Source organism: Suricata suricatta, chromosome 5, assembly GCF_006229205.1.
Source record: "Suricata suricatta isolate VVHF042 chromosome 5, meerkat_22Aug2017_6uvM2_HiC, whole genome shotgun sequence".
Lineage (NCBI taxonomy): Eukaryota > Metazoa > Chordata > Mammalia > Carnivora > Herpestidae > Suricata > Suricata suricatta.
In genome coordinates this window covers 116,005,511-116,023,726 of record NC_043704.1, presented here as the reverse complement: position 1 = coordinate 116,023,726, position 18,216 = coordinate 116,005,511, and the positions used below count along the sequence as shown (strand labels likewise).

The window sequence follows — 18,216 nt, the reverse complement described above, 5'->3', positions numbered from 1 at the left end:
GAAATCAGAAACAGATCCAATTCATAATAAAAGGTAATTAGTATATTATCATAAATTTTATGTTTTTAATTATGCTTTGGCTGATTTTGATAATGATTTATATTCTTTTAGTTTTTACAACTGCTGACCATATTCTCTTAAATTTTGAAATTTAATTAATTGAAATGTTTATGAAATAGGCTATACCGAGCTTCCAAAAACGCTTCTTCCTCCTATGAAGCGGCCATGAGCATGTATATGACTTTAATTAAAAAGTATTATATGTTTATAATCCTATTTCAATCAAGTGCACAATTATCCAGTACTTTTCCTGATCACAATTTGATTTCTGAGTTATGTCAGATATATAAGTTCAAGAAACACTAGTAGTAAATGTATGTTTACTTAGAAACAACAGTATAAAAAGTGCAACTTGAAAGGATGTCAAAACATGTTAACCGTCAGTTCAGTAGGATTGTACCACCTATGATGAAATAAACTTTCATTTTTACCTCCCTGCTTTATTTAGTATTATGTGTGATAGTGTATTAGATCAAGGTGCTGAATGTCTGCAACCCACACCATCTCTTCTTGGGACTGAGTCAATAATAGGTCTGAATTGATGTGTGGCTATGAAGTCTATTGGTGAAATCAAACAATAAAACTTATTTTCTATGATGTTGCTTTAAGAATTAACATAAAGAAAATAAACTTGCAATAATGTATTCTTTATTTTCATAAAGAATCTTAGGATATTTCTGCCCACTTGAACAGCTAAAGATTAAATTTAAATTTTTAATATTTAAAATTCTATTTAAAATATCAGTTATTGAGGGGCAGGGGCAAGATGGCAGAGAAGTAGGGAGCTCTATAATTTTTGCCCACCTGCATCTATCAAACTAAGAAGGAATGAAGCCATAATACTCTGATCTGCAAGAGTGAGATGAAAACACACAGATTCCACAAAGAAGACAGCTTCATAGGGCTGCCTCAAGAAACAAGCCACAGTAAACATGGTGGAGAGTCCCAAATACCACTGACTAAGGAAATAAAATAACCAAAGGCAGAAGAGAAACCAAGAGACACCATTAAAAGAACACCTCCTGTACAGACAGGCCCTGGACAGTCAATGAGCCTCCTTTAATAGCAATACTCACAGGTGCAGAGTACATAACAAGCTTTTAAACCTGAACAGAGACAGAAAGCTAGCCAAAATGATGGAATGGAAGAACTCTCCTCTAAAGAAATTCCAGGAAAAAGTCACAGCTACACAACTGCTCAAAACAAATATAAGAAACATAACAGAGCAAGAATTTAGAAGAACTGTCATAAAATTAATCACTGGGCTTGAAAAAAGCATGGAAGACATCAGTAAGGTATTGATACAAAGACTGGGGACCTTAAAAATATCTGTGATGACTTTAAAAAAATGCTATAAATGAGGTGCATAATAAAATGGAGGCTGCCACTGCATGAATTGAAGAGGCAGAAAGGAGAATAGGTCCCCTATTAGAAGACACAGTTAAAAAGAAGAAATTAAAAAATATATGGAAACAAATAAAAATGAAAATACAACAACCCAAACTCTTTGGGATGCAGCAAAGGCAGTCCTAAGAGGAAAGTATACTGCAATCCAGGCCTATTTCAAGAAACTAGGAAAAGTGCAAATTCAAAATCTAACAGAGCACCTAAAGGAACTAGAAGGGGAGAAGCAAGACTATCCCAAACCCAGCAGGAGAAGATAAAAATAAAGATCAGGGCAGAAATAAACAATATAGAATCCAAAAAAAGCAGTGAAATAGATCAATGAAACCAAGAGTTGTTTTATAAAAAAATAAACAAAATTGATAAACCTCTAGCCAGTCTACTCAGAAAGAAAAGAGAGAGCACCCAAATAGACAAAATCATGAATGAAAATGGACCTATTACAACCAATCCCTCAGGAATATAAGCAATCATCAGGGAATACTATGAAAAATCATATGCCAACAAACTGGACAATTTAGAAGAAATGAACAAATTTCTAAACACACATGCACTACCAAAATTCAAACAGGAGGAGATAGAAAATCTGAACAGACCCATAACCAGTGAAGAAATCAAATCAGTTTCCAAAAATCTCCCAACAAATAAGAGGCCTGGGCCAGATGGCTTCCCTGGGAAATTCTACCACACATTTAAAGCAGAGTTAATACCCATTATTCTCAAGCTATTCCAAAAAATAGAAGGTAAACTTCTGGACTCATTCTATGAAGCCAGCACCACTTTGATTCCCAATCAGACATAGACCCAACAACAAAAAAACTGCAGGCCAATATCCTTAATGAATGCAGATGCAAAAATACTCAATAAGATACTAGCAAATCGAATCCAACAGTGTATAAAAATAATTATCCACTATGATCGAGTGGGTTACATGTGTTACATGGCTCATTCAATATTCACAAATCCATCAATGTGATGCATCATGTTAACAAAAGAAAAGATAAAAACCGTTATGATCCTGTCGATAGATGCAGAAAAAGCAATTGACAAAATACAGCATCTTTTCTTCATAAAAACTCTCAAGAAAGCCGGGATCAAAGGAACTTCATAAACATCATAAAGCCATTGATGAAAAGGCCACAGCTAATATCATCGTCAAGGGGGAAAAACTGGGAGCTTTCTCCCTGAGATCAGGAACATGACAGGGGTGTCCACTCTCACCACTGTTGTTTAACATAGTGCTGGAAATCCTAGCATCAGCAATCAGACAACAAAAGGAAATAAAAGCCATCAGAATCAAACTGTCACTTTTCATAAGTGACATAATACTCTACATGGCAAATCCAACTGACTCCACCAGAAGCCTGCTAGAACTGATCCATGAATTCAGCAAAGTCACAGGGTATAAAATCAATGTACAGAAATCGGTTGCATTTGTACACACCAATAATGAAGCAAGAGAAATAGAAATCAAGAAACTGATCCCATTCATAATTGCACAAAAAACCATAAAATACATACATATATATATATATACATACACACACATAGTTTATTGTCAGCTTGGTTACTATATAACAACCAGTGCTATTCTCCACAAGAGCCCTCCTCCATGTCCATCACCCTCCTTCTCCTTTCCCCCTACCCCATTCAGCCCTCAGTTTGTTTCCAATATTCAAGAGTCTCTCATGATTTGCCTCCCTCCCACTCCCTAACTCTTTTTTCCCCCCTTCCCCTCCCCATGGTCCTCAGTTAAGTTTCTCCTGTCCACTTATGAGTGAAAATATATGGTACCTGTCCTTCTCTGCCTGATTTATTTCACTTAGCATGACACCCTCAAGTGCCATCTACATTGCCACGAATGGCCAGATTTCATTCTTTCTCACTGCCATGTAATACTCCATTGTATATATAAACCACATCTTCTTGATCCATTCATCAGTTGATGACATTTAGGCTCTTTCCATGATTTGGCTATTGTTGACATTGCTGCTATGAACATTGGGGTACATGTGCTCCTATGCATTAGCACTTCTGTATTCCTTGGCTAAATCCCTGGCAGTGCTATTGCTGGGTCATAAGGGAGTTCTATTGATAGTTCTTTTGAGGAATCTCCACACTGTTTTCCAGAGCAGCTGCACCAGTTTACATTCCCACCAACAGTGTAGGAGGGTGCCCATCTCTCCACATCCTCAGCAGCATCTATAGTTTCTTGATTTGTTCATTGTAGCCACTCTGACTGGGGTGAGGTGGTACCTCAGTGTGGTTTTAATTTGTATTTCCCTGATGATGGATGCCGCTGAGCATCATTTCATGTGTCTGTTGGCAACCTGGAGGTCCTCTTTGGAGAAGTGTCTATTCATATCTTCTGCCCATGTCTTCACTGGATTATTTGTTTTTCAGGTATGGAATTTGGTGAGTTCCTTGTAGATTTTGGATACTAGCCCTTTATCTGATATGTCATTTGCATCTATCTTTGCTTATTAGTTTTCTTGTTTCCTTTGCAGTGCAGAAGCTTCTTATCTTGATGAGGTCCCAATAGTTCATTTTGACTTCGATTCTCTTGCCTTTGGGGATGTGTCGAGTAGGAAATTGCTGCAGTTGAGGTCAAGGAAGCTGTTTCCTGCTTTCTCCTCTAGGGTTTTGATGGTTTCCTATCTCACATTCAGGTCCTTCTCCATTTTGAATTTATTTTTGTGTATGTTGTAAGAAAGTGGTCTAGTTTCATTCTTCTGCATGTTGCTGTCCAGTTCTTCCAGTACCACCTGCTAAAAAGGCAGTCTTTTTTCCATCGGATATTCTTTCCTACTTAGTCAAAAGTTAATTGGCCACACATTTGTGGGCCCAGTTCTGGGTTCTCTGTTCTATTCCATTGGTCTATGTGTCTATTTTTGTGCCAGTACCATAGTGTCTTAATGATGACAGCTTTGTAGCAGAGGCTAAAGTCTGGGATTGTGATGCCTCCCATTTTGGTTTACTTCTTCAATATTAATTTGGCTATTCAGGGTCTTTTGGGGTTCCATACACATTTTAGGATAATTTATTCTAGCTTTGAGAAGAATGCTAGTGCAAATTTGATTGGGATTGCATTGAATGCGTAGATTCGTTCAGGTAATAATGACATTTTAACAATGTTTATTCTTCTGATCCATGAGCATGGAATATTTTCCCATTTCCTTGTGTCTTCTTCATCTTCCTTCATAAGTTTTTTACAGTTTATATATATATATATATATACATACATATATATATATATATACACATACATATATATATTTATTTATTTATCAGTCCTTTGTCTATTATAAGGATTTTTTCTGTTATTATTTCCTGTATAATAGCTTTTTAACAAAGTAAAGTTTAACTCAACTTCCAAAAAAAGTATCATTGAAATTAGCGAGTGGTTATTTGTACTTTACGAACTTTCTCTCAATATTTTGTAGTTCACTATAAAATATTTTACTTATCAAATCCCCTAATGTTAAACATTTATTTCTTTATTGCTTGTAGCCATTTCTGAAGTAATCAGGTTTGCACAGCCTCCCACCACCAGATGGCGACCGACTTCTGTACCCACTTGACCCCCACTCAATTTCTGCTTGAGCACCGACCAGAAGGCACCGAGCTGACTGATATCAGGAGTGACTTGCCTTCTTAGGCTAAAAATATGCGAATTGTACTTATGAAAGAACTTGTTATAGAAGTTTCTTCCTTTGGGATTATAGGAGCAAATATTACATTTCCTGAGAAAACCTGTTTTTCTTCCCCTCAAAAAACAGTCTATTGACTCCTGGTCACCAAAGAACTAACTTTTGCCTTTGCTATGCTAAAAACATTGCCTTGTATTTAAATGCTAAAGATACCTTTCTTCCCCATGTGATAAGCATCTAGTCACCTACTTCAGTCACTTTTGATAAGGGTTATGCATGAGTCTTCTACCAATCTATGTTCTGGGAAATTTTTACATACCAAAGGCTTTGTCATCAGAAATCATTGTCTAAGGCAATTGCCACTTCTGTTTTGTACCCCACACATTTTTCAATAAATAAAGCTGACTCTGTAGTCCATGCAGAGATGCTCGCCTGGTGAGTAGAAAAAAGCCAAGGCTCTCTCACTCCCTTTTGCTGACACCATCCATCCTTCGGGAAACAGCGGACCTGCTGGAGCTGGACTACAGCACTTTATAATTAAAAGTGTGCAATAAACCATCATTATAGATGTCCTTGAATTCATATAAAGGTTTTCTCTATAGAAAAAACTCTCCAAAGTATTATTTCTGGATCAAAGTGTCAGAACATTTACAATTTTACAAGTCATAGAAAAATTGATCTTCATATTATTTACATTTAAATTCATATTATTTACATTTTAATTCACTAATTCTTTAAAAGTTTTAAGCTTTGTCAGTTATTATTGCACTGCAGCATTTCATGGAAGGTGGATAATGTACATTAAATTTAAAATTAGGAATGAAAATCCTTTGGCACTAATTTGTAATCATCAATCAGGTTGATAGTTTCATTAAAAAAGTTTGCTATAACAAGAATCTACCAATATTTTGTCATATATTCTTTTTTTAAAAAATTATTTATTTTGAGAGAGACAGAGGCAGCACAAAGCAGGGAAGGGGCAGAGAGAGAGGGAAAAAGAATCCCAAGCAGGCTCTGTGCTGACAGCACAGAACCCGATGTGGGGTTTGAATTAATGAAACTGTGAGACCATGACCTCAGCAGAAACCAAGAGTCAGATGCTTAACTGACAGAGCCACCCGGGTACTCCTCTTACATATTCTTTCTTGGGGGATAATTTTCGAATTACAGAAAAAGCATTACAGAGAATTCCCATGTACACTTCACCCAATTTCTCCTAATGTTAATTACCAAGTTGCATTTATCAAAACTAAGAAAACAAACCTTGGTACATTAATTACTATTAGCTAAATTCTAGACTTGATCTGGTTTTCACTGTTTTTTCCTTTTATGTCCTTTTTTTGTTTCAAGAGATCATCCAGGATAGCACTTTGTATTCCTTGTCATGCCTCCTACTGGCCTGTAAATGTTTCTCAGTCATTGCTTGTTTTTCATGACCTTAATACTTTTGAGAACTATTAGACAGGTATATGGAAAATATCCTCAATTTGGGTCTGTCTGGCTTTTCTTTCTTCTTATGTTGGGAATGCAGTTAAAATTTTCAAAAAAAAATACAATTACTTATTGAAATGTCCTTTGCATCACATCATATCAAGAAGTACATGATAGCCACATGATGTCACTGATGTTTTTAACCTTCATTACTTGTTTAAGTTAGTATTTGGCAGTCTCTCTGGTTTAAAGTTGATATTCTTTTCATTAATTTATTCTTTGGAAATAAGTTACGAAGTATAGCCCACTTTCTCTTACTACAAGGGGCTCCAGATTCATCTTGTATTTGCCCTGTCTCAGGGCTAGAATCAGAGATTTCTCCAAGGAACTCTGGCCCCTATTTAGAAACCTAGAGCTGGGTGGGGAGTATGCTCACAGGTGCTCAGGAGGACAGTGTCATTGTTTTTAGGCCTTCTTGATGGACACAACTGGGTAACACATGTGTGTTTATTAACCTAAGCACACATACATATTTATGATTGTTTCTGTGTCTAATCATCTGAATATCCATTAGGCTTAACATGAGCTCATGCTAAATACTCTCTCATCCGGTCATGTACCTTTAATTCCTCCTTTTGTTGATTTACTTAAAGCATGTGCAGGCATTGGCACTGCAGAAAGTAAATGTTTAAAAAACTATAGACAGTATTCATCGATATTTACATACTCGATATTTGATATAGTAGCAATACTTTAATCCATCCCTACAGCTAATCCCAATTAATCATAAGGACACTGAAGAATAGTGAAGATAGGTTATTTACCCCAGTTAAACATTTAAACATGAATTAGGACAGATATGTAAGATGTCTTAATAGTAGTGTATTTGCAGTCTTCTCAATATGGAGAAAGATTCCCACATCAGCTTTATTTCAAAAGTATGTATATGAGGTGACGATGAAGACAGAGGAGGGAAAAAAGAAGTGGATAGATGACAGTGATATAAAAGATGCTCATATTACTTAAAACAGTAAATATAGATATGAGTTGCATTAAACATTTATATGTTAATCCTTTATTGTCTAGTGTTAATATAGTAGGTTTAAATATTTCTAAGCAGCATCAATGCCTCAAGAAAGATTTATGGTAATAAAGTTTGACAGTTATTTGAAACTGATTATTTATATATTAGCTGACATTAGCATAAATAAATTGCTTCTGTTCTGGAATTCACCTTGAAGCCATTTTTGAATTTGATAATTCCCTATTCTCTAATATTCAAATCATATGTAAATAAAAATTGAGAAGAAAACTGTGTATATTACCCCTGGTTATTCAGTATGTTCATAGATTTCTAAGTACATGATACTAATTCCTATTATGTAACCACTGTGTGTTAAATTCTACATAACTTAAAACAGAGATTTCAATGATCTACTGAAGAGGGTGATTTCTTACTATATTTAGTGATTGAACAGTTGATTTCTTACTATATTTAGTTTATTTCTATTAGACTATTATTTTGGAAATCAATAAGAGAGCACCTGAAAGCCTCCCCTAATAACATCTAAGCTGGCTGGTCACCAACACATCTTCTGGTTTTGTTTGTTTGTTTGTTTTGTTTTGTTTTGTTTTTCACAAGTATGAATATGGAGAGAAAAGAAACTTGAAGGTCTTGTGTCAAATCCTTTTTTCTCTCAGAAAAATGTCTCAATTATATTTTAAACTCGGTCACATCAGTGATATTGAGACTCCTAGGAAAGCAAGAATATTGCTCCATAAAACTTACAGATGTTTTAAAAAATAATCAGCAATAAAAGTTCAAGGATAAAGGACATAAAATCTAATTATTTTCTTCTATGAGTCTTAGCTGGTTGAAACAACTGGATATCAACTGTAAGTCTTTTTTTCTTTTTCTTGAAGATGTACACTTTATTAAACTGGTCTCAAGTCGGTGTACAGGTCAGCCCTCGCTGCCTCTGTGCCTCAACCTCTCTCCCATGGACCCCCCAAGCCTTCATATGGCTCAAGCTGGGGGACAACAGGGTGGCTATAATGGAAGACCTTTCAAAATAAAACAAAGAGAAGAAGTATTAAGGTGAAGATTTTTTAAAAATTGGATTACATAACTCGGGTGAGGACTGGCCTTTCTCTTCAGGGAGAAATGGGGTAGGCTTGGGGAAGGCAAAGGACTTCCTGTAACACTACATCTCATGATATTTGGAACTGCTATTTAAACAACAATAACAACAACAACGTACAAAGTCATTGGCCACAGTGGAGATTTCAGGATGTTTGTTCCACCAACTGCTGTCACCTAAATCATTCCAGTTTTGAAATCCTGAGTCAACTGTAAGTAATTAAAAAAAAAAAGTATTCAGTACTATAATTCAATTGTATAATTATTTAATAATAAAGGATTCCAGGATAGTAATTTAGGAATTTCCTAGTAAAGTTTAAGCAGTGACATTTTATTTTACATGATGTGTATCCTGAAATTCTAGATTATTTGTATTATTGTTTTATCCCCTATAGAAAATACATTTTCTATATTTTGAAATGTGGTAGTTGCCTCACATATTCTAACTAGCTAGAGTTTTGTTTCCTCTTAGTTTCTTAGATATCTGAGAGTTTTTCTTATTTTAGAAACATTCTAGACATAGAGGATATTTAAAAGTCATTTTCCATTATCTCAATTATTTTTAGATGATTCCCAAATTATAACATCAGATTCTCCCAAATATTAACATAATTTTATACATCTATGCTGAGCATGGAGGTGCTTAAGATTCTCTCCCTCTTCTTCCCCCCCCCCCCGGCTTGTGTGCCCTCTCTCTCAAATTAAAAAACAAAATAGCCACATGTATTAATATTGCCATGAGTTTTATCAGAAAAGTCTTTAACTATTGAGAAACTATCAAGCTCAAGGTAGCAGATAAAAAGTTTTCCAAAATTTTAGTTTTCACTCTAAAGCATCATTTTTTTATTAACAAAAATACTTTTATGTGTTTTCTTTAAAGAAACTGGCTGGCTTCATCCACATTCAAGAAAATGTTTGTCAAATACTCAAATCTGAGTAAGCATAATTTGTCTCTCAGTTGTTCCTTCAAGTAAGAGTACTCTTTCATGGGAAAAAGAATTACGTTAACTCTCAACTCAGAGGAATTTATGTCCTTTAATACAACCATCTTTTCTCAGTATACAGCACGAAAGTCTTATTTGTACTTCAGGTTTCTTCATACATTTTTTAATGTGTATGTACACATGTATGTATGTATGCATGTATTTTGAGAAAGAGAAAGAGAACATGTACAAGTTGGGGAGGCATAGAGAGAGAGGGAGAGAATCCTCAGTGCAGAGCTTGAAGTCTCCATGAGGGGCTTCATCTCATGGTTCATGAGATTATGACCTGAGCTGAAACCAAGAGTCAGATGCTTCACCCACTGAGCCACTCTAGTGCTCCATAGAAAACATTTTTAAAGTATGTACTTAAGATCAGGCTTATATGAAATTAAAATGAGCACTTTTTACTGATACATTAAGGACAATCTTCAGTGAAACTTGTTTTTCTCTGGTGAGGGCGTTTTGGGGAAAAAATTTAAATAGTGCCATTGGCTTGATTTATGTTAAGGCAACAGGAGTTTTTATCATCAGTGCAAATGACAACACAGTTGTACCTGAACAAACCCTGAGATTAAATTGGTTATTCAACTCTTTGAATATTTTAGCACAGTTCTGTTCATTTCCAAGCATTTCTATAAAATAATTTCTTTGATGATTATGTGGTACTGGTATCCAACAAAAAAGTGCAAAAGAGTGTCTACCTAGTTTCTATACATGCATCCATTTGTGAGGCATAATTAAAATTCTGCAGATAAGAATAGTATCAGTTCATGTTTCCAGCTAAATCATAAATATGAAAAGCCAGAGTATTGTTGGAAAATAGCAGTGCTATGATTTTCATTACTGACTTTTCATCAAGCAGCCATTCAGCAATGTCAACTCCATAGAACGTTATTAATCATTCCACTACTGTATGCATTTCTCAAACCGAGGTAATATGATGGCATACCCTGTAAGGATGCTTCAATGGTTTCTTCATTTTCAATTTAAAAATTACAAAATAAAATGTAGGTCTCCTAAAGAGCTTATCAAGTCTACATTTACAATATTTCAATCAGATTTCTTTAAAGTCAAAGCAGTTGATCTCAAAATGATGCCATAAATTAACTGTCAGCATAAGATTAAGAGAAAATATTTTGTTATATAAGATGTAATAAGATAATTTTTAACATCTATAAAGCATAAAGAGTAAAAGCATTTGCCATATCTGTGTTCACTATTTATACAATTTATCCATTTTCACTGCAGTCAATTTCTCTTTCATGGGTCAAAAGTCTATGATATTTTTGTTTCATCTTTTTCTGCATCATTAGACATAGATGATGTTCACTGAAAAAGCAAGCCTTCTAGTTTCCCCCTTTTAAGCTCATAATGCACTTTGAAATATTAGAGACATATAGAACAAATACATTTTATCTTATAATGAACTAATACAGTAGTCTAACATTGGTTGGACAAAAGTGAGATTGTAGAGATTATAACAGATATAACTGAAGATAGCTAGTAAGAACACAGAAGTGCTCAGGAAAGTATGATATTATGTTTGAACATGTACATATTTATATCCTAAACCTACTAACTTAGAAATTTTTAGAAAACCAACACATAATTATATTCTCAATTATTCAAAAGAGAGCTGATGTCACTATACAGTACATAATTTCTAGACAACAAAAAAAAACTTCTTGATACACTCAGGAGAATGAGAGTGAAGAAATAGTATAATAATTTAGTATTATTATGAATGTACTTGAATATGGCTAACTTCCCAAAAGGTTCTGTTTTAGTGTTGCAAAACCAAAATAAAAATACCAAAATGTATTGTATGTATAAGGATATACAGTTGACCTTGAACAATGTGAGGTTAGCATGCTGACTCTCACCCTTTCATAGCTGAAAATAAATGTATAACTTTTGACTCTCCCAAAACTTAGCTACTAAGAGCCTACTGTTAACTGGGAGCATTACCAATTACATAGTTATTTAAAACATATTTTACATATCACATGTATTAGATATTAAATTCTTACAATAAAGTAAGCCAGAGAAAAGAAAATAGGAGAAAATACATAGACAGTGCTGTACTGTATTTATTTTAAAAAATGCACATAAGTGCAGTTTGATTCTGTTGTTCAAGGGTCAATTGTCTATTGTTTTTTTATGATATATTTTATGGATACATGCATATATGTGTACTTACCTCTACTGTAAAATGGATTTCTTACTCTCCATTGTGATGAAAACAGTGTTTCTAATGCAGGAGCAGAAACCTCTGCAAAGAAAGCAGAGGAAATAATGAAGAGAATGAAGTTGGACTGTGGCCAACTCGGTCATGCAGAAGGAGGGGCCTGGTGGGTATAGGAGTTTTTGTTTTTCAGAAACTTAACTTTCTATAGGAAACATTTGCCTATGAAAAGTTTGGCAACTAATAACTTTTATGAAACTATTTTCCCCTCCTCCCCAAATACATCATTTTACAAATACATTTTGCATCTTGGTTGTTTTCCAAAATAATTTAAAAGTTCTCTCTGGCCCTCATGCTCCTCATACTCCAAACCATTTTCTCGACCATCTTTCAATGAAAGCATTGATTAAGTGCTCTCTTCTTACTGTCTTCTTCCATTCCTATTCATTCTTCAAACCATTCCAATTTGGCTTCCTCCACCATCACTATATTTAAACTGCTTTACTAAAGTTTACAAATAAATTTCATGCTCAAAACTTTAATACACACTTCTAATCTTACTACATTGTTTTGAAATATCATGAATTTTGATAATTTTCTCATGAAATAATTTTCTGGCTTCATGCCCATTATCCTAAATACCTAGTTATTCCTTTAATCATACAAGCCACCCTTTCTTGGTTTCATTTGCCTGTTCTTGTTTCTAAATATCAGAGTCTCCATTGTGGGTCCCACAAAATTAGCAATGCATTCTTTCTTTGGCACAGTTCTTACAGTAATCATTTTGATCTCAATGAGATGAAAATTAACCAGATAGGTTAATTAACATGATTTACCATTACCTTATTTCTTATCATGTAAAATTCCAAGTATTACCCACTCTGGTTTTGGACTAAACAAGATGGGATTCTTCAATGTAAAATGTCTCAATCTTAGACCAGACAAGGCTCATTACGCATACGAGTTGTGTTTATCATTATAATTATGAAGGTAGAACAGAGAAATTTCTCACACAGCCTACCCGGACACCTTGTAGACAACTAGGCTATGTTTTTTTTTTCCCCCTTGGCACATAATTGTGGACTCAGATTAGCATAGTACAATTGTGTTTTATCTTACTTCTGATGCAAAGAAATCTGGTTTCTCCCAGTTTAACTGTAGGGAAATATATGCCAAGAAAATAAACAGGCAGACTCGCTAACTTCAGATTATTAAAGCAGGAAAGTTTCAAGTTTCATAAAATTTAAACTCTTTGCAGATTATGGCATATTAAAGATGCCTGCAGAATCTCTGACACTCCTACTATTGAAAAACAGGTCTGTTTTCATATTCCTTTTGATAATATCTGGCCTGTAACTACTTGAATCAGTAGAGTACAGAGCATGGGACACTATGTCTTCAGGCCTTCTGCATGTCTAGCACTCTTGGGAAGGCCAAGATGCCCTGTAGTAGATCTACCTGGACTCTGAAAAGACCATGTGAGGAAGCCCTGAGACTAAATGGAGAGAGAAAGGGATGAGATGATCCCTTTCTTCTACCTACTGCCAGCAAGTCACAAGATCAAAACGTCATCAACTGAATATCATAAAGTGACCCCAGTCAATGCCACATGGAGAAGAATCCAACAGCAAAGTTGTGCTCGATTCCCTGACTCCAAAATTATGAAATACAATTAAATTGTTATTATTAAAACCACTAAATTTTGAGATAGTTGGTGAAGTAGGAAGAGCTAGCCATAACATAATTTGGTAACTGGCAGTAATGTGCCACCATAATACAGATCCAAAACACGTGGCATTGGCTTTAAAACCAGGTTGGAATCTGAAATGATCTTCAGGAGACTTTAAGAAAAAGTTGGAAGACCTTTGTGAAGACAGTCTATGAATGAGTGATCACTTGAGTGATAAAACTTGTACTGGAGGCTAGAAAAACTCTTGTTATATAATGGCAGAAAGATTGTTAACATTAACACATGTCACATTGGAAAAACTAGCAAGGTACTTAATGAATTTATATGTCTGGTCGAGGGATTTTCCATACAAATATAAAAATGGCTTTTTATTGTAGCTATCTGTTATAAAATAAAAGATAAAAGGCCTTTTGAGGAGCTTAAAAATATGTCTTAAAGTCTTGCTCTTTTAAGTTAAAGAATCTCTAAGAATTCTAAGCATTTTATGTTACAACAGTCTCATATGTCACCAAGATAGCAAAAAGTGTCTTTCAAATTCTTTGAAGACCTACACAGTTTTTGCTATAATGGTAAAAATAAAAATAAAAAAGGCTTTGGATCCCCACATATACAATTGGAAAGAAGGTAGGAAATCCTATTAGTTACCTAGTCCACTTCTTTTGAAAAAGGAAGGATATCTCAGAGAGTGGTGCCAAGAACTCAAAAGGTAAAAACGATATTCAAGGAGAACAATGGACTGGAGATAATACCACCTGAGTACAGAACCAGACCCTGGCTGATGAATGTCCTCTGCCCCCAGATTAAGAGACCTTGAAATATTTGTCCTGTAAGATTTCAGAATACTTTCTGGACCGATGACTACTACTAGTCTCCCCTTACCCTCCGAAAAAAAAAATGATCTTTTAAGACTATCTGTTCTTGCCCCCATTATTTGGTTTGTGGATGGCATGTAACTAATCCTTTAGTTTATATAAGTTTATGTGTCAGGAGGAGCCACGCTCAAAGTGCTTCCATGGCTCTTAGACTTGACTTAAATCATGAGCTCCTCAACCTCAAGCTTGTTTCCATCATTCACAGAAGACTTTTGAAACCTGAAATTGGGGTCAACATAATTTGCATTTTTGAAGAATGTAAAAAATAACTTTCCCCCAACAAGGTAGACTCTAGAATATTACATCCTTATATGTACCCCTCTATATGATGTGACATTGCATCTGCTCCTGTTAAGAAATGGATTCTATTTCTCCATCCCTGAACTCTGGGTTTGGCCATGTACTTTGTTTTGGCCAATAGGATGAAATCAAACATGTGTCAAGCAAAGACTTAACGGGCATTTATTAACTGAGATATGTCCTCTATTGGTGCATTTGAAACTAGAGAGCACCATGTAAACAAGTGTAGGCCTCTAACACACTGAGGGGGGAACAAGAAGGAGAACTGAGATGCTATGATGCATATCTTCCATTCTACAACATACGAAGAAAGCTAACCTAGATCATCTAGCCACCATCCAACTCTCAAAATAATACAGCCAAATGGAAGAACCTAAGTGAAGATGAGTAGAGCCATCCAATTAGAATAACTGCTCATCAGATCCTGAAAAATTAATGAAATAGAATACTTTTTTTTTTTTAAGCTGCTGAGTTTTGGAGTGGTTTGGTGTGAAACAGAAGTTTGCTGATGCAACCATCTTAGTCTATATCCTTGCGATTATACAGAAGTGGTATAAGGAAGTAGGGTGTTGTCATAAAAATTGCCTATATTTATATCCGTCATATTGTAGGCAGCAAAGGTAAATGTGGAGCAGGGAAAAAAAGGTAATGATGTATGTTATGCCATGGCAAAACATCACTAAAGCTGTCATCTGAAATTCCTTCGAAGTTAAACTACAGGCCAACGCAGTCTATAATTTTGCAGAATTGGTTGTTTTTAGGATATGTCTGTTTGAACTATTATTCAAAACATGTTCCATTAAAATCAGGAAGACATTCTACAAACCCTTTACTATGGAGAGCGCTTTCAATAGCCTCCTCATTCTCCATTCCTATTATAAGAAAACTCTGTACCCACCATCCTGTTGGTAATGAAACTGATTTTTTTCTAATATTGTATAGACAAATCAAATGGAAATAACCTCCACTGGAAGACTAAAAGTACAGTTTTTTACTTAAAAGACCATTCTTGTTTGATATAGCTTTGTCTCCAAGATGGCCTTCAATGATCTTCACCTCCTAGGTCTAATGGCCATAGACTTTATGATCAGTAGGATATTGCTTAAGTGACAGTATGTAATTTCTGAAGCTAGATCATAAAAGGCATCATGACTTCTGCTTTTGTGACTTGGATTTTTCAAATTGGGGGAAGCCAGCTGCCATGTCATATACTTCAGCAGTCATATGGAAAGAACTATAGGGAACTAGGTGAAGGACTAAGGCTTCCTGCCTACATCCAGCTGGCCATGTGAAGGAGCCACCTTGGAAGTGAACCTTTCACCTATAAGTCAAACCTGCAGATACTGAATATCTGGCTGAAAAATCATGAGAGACTCCAAGGCAGACCCAGTCAGCTAAGAGGCTGACAAATTTCTGATTTGCGCAAACTACATGAAAAAATATGTTTCTTGTTATCTTAAGGCAGTTAGCACTGCAGCAATAAATAATTAATGTGAATTATAAACATTTTATGTTTTAACTTTTACTTGAAGGTCAATTGCTTTTTATTTAAAAGTACTGACTTAACAGGGTGCCTGGATACCTCAGGTGGTTAAGCGTATGAATTTGGCTCAGGTCATCATCTCGCAGCTCGTGAGTTCAGGCCCCAAGTTGGGCTCTGGGCTGACAGCTCAGAGCCTGGAGCCTGCTTCGGATTTTCTGTCTCTCTCTGTCTCTGCCCCTCCCCAAGTCACACTCCATCTCCCTCTCTCTCTCTCTCTCTCTCTCTCTCTCTCTCTCTATCTCTCTCATTTTCTCAATCTTTCTCAAGAATAAATAAACATTAAAAAATTTTTTTTAAGTACTGACTTAGGACACACTTGAATTTGCCACTTACCTACTCTCTGACTGTGGACAAGAGTCTGTATATACTCATTAATATGCAAAATGGAAAAATGGAATAATAATAGTAATTATATGATTGAGGTATGGTAAATTTAAATTAATTAATATATATATATAAAGTGATTAGAAAGGTACTTGGCACATAGTATTGCACCTCTACCAAAAGTCATTTTTATGGAGGGGTCATGGTTTAAGTTTAAGAATACATACAAAATACCACATTTGACTGCATTCTAATATTTCAGGCTTGTTTCTTAAAATAATACACTAAAAGGGCGCATCAGTGGCTCAGTCAGTTAAGCGTCCGACTTTAGCTCAGGTCATGATCTCACAGTTAGTGGGTTCGAGCCCTGCGTTAGGCTCTGTGCTGACAGCTCAGAGCCTGGAGCCTGCTTCAGATTCTGTGTCTCCCTCTCTCTCTGACCCTCCTCTGCTCACTGTCTCTCTCTTGTCTCTCAAAAATAAATTTAAAAAATTTAAAAAATATATACTGAATATAACGGTTACTATTTTTCTCATAGTCTGTTTCTAAAAGTTGCTTTGACTTCCACATTGTTTTGTTTCACAGAATTATAAAGCATTTTGTACTTCTGTTATAAACAAGCTAAGCTTTATAAAGTTAGGCATGGTAGTTTCTAATAAATGAAATAGTGATCCTAAGGCATAGTATGGAAGATACATATCACTTCAAGGTCTGGATTCAGAGTGGAGACTTCTATTAATATTAAGTATGCACTTCTCCAATTTTAGACTCATATCCTTTATCTGAGCTTCATACTTCTTGAGAGACATATCAAATTGTAATTCTTGCCCTTTTGATGTTTACTACGGCAAATAACTTATTTCCTATGGTGCTATTCATTTTACTCTCATAAATAAAACATTCTTTCATCTATTGTATATTTTATTTGCTACTGCAAACAAATTCTAAGACTATAATCAGGATTTTATTTCACTGGTTTGGCCATTTTATGGCTCCTTTAAGCTACCGTATGTTGGGAATACTTATGTATTACACGCTATGAATATTAGAAGGATTTGCTTTGTATAACTTGTGTCTGCTTTTCAACTTCCCAAATGACTAATTTCTCCCTAAATAATGTTTCCTTTTCAAGCAGAGTTATTTCTTATACAGATGATGAAAAGTCATGCCCCTAAAGAATAAGGATAAAATTTACTAGCTTAACTCTATTTTGAATTTTTAAAAAATTTTACTTCAATAATTCAGTTTAATTATTGAATCATCCATAAGAAAACAAAATAAAAAATGACCACCTAAGGTGGTTACTGATGTAGTAATTTTATAGAGATGCTGATTTCCAAACTGAGTATTTATTAGTTTAACATAAATTAGGAAAAATGACAGTAGAATTTTCCATTATATTTATTCTATTGATATAATAAACTAAGAAGAACAATCTAAATGTGTTATATAGGAAGAAAGAGAAAAAGTTACCATGTTATCATTGGCTGTATTTTTTTTAATGTTTTATTTAGTTTTTTGATACAGAGAGAGACAGAGCATGAGAGGGGGAGGGGCAGAGAGAGAAGGAGACACAGAACCAGCAGCAGGCTCCAGGCTCCGAGCGGTCTGCACAGAGCCTGACGTGGGGCTCG

At 35.1% G+C, this 18,216-nt stretch overlaps 1 long non-coding RNA gene across 1 annotated transcript in view; it reads right to left on the bottom strand.

Annotated features, from left to right (window-relative positions):
- Positions 1 to 8,751: 8,751 nt before the first annotated feature.
- LOC115292808 overlaps positions 8,752 to 18,216 on the bottom strand; it is an 80,430-nt gene continuing 70,965 nt past the window's right edge. The window contains exons 2-3 of the long non-coding RNA XR_003909145.1: positions 11,869 to 11,940; positions 8,752 to 8,895 (exon numbers count right to left, since the gene is read on the bottom strand). This is a non-coding gene — a long non-coding RNA (uncharacterized LOC115292808). The remainder of the gene's footprint in view (positions 8,896 to 11,868; positions 11,941 to 18,216) is intronic.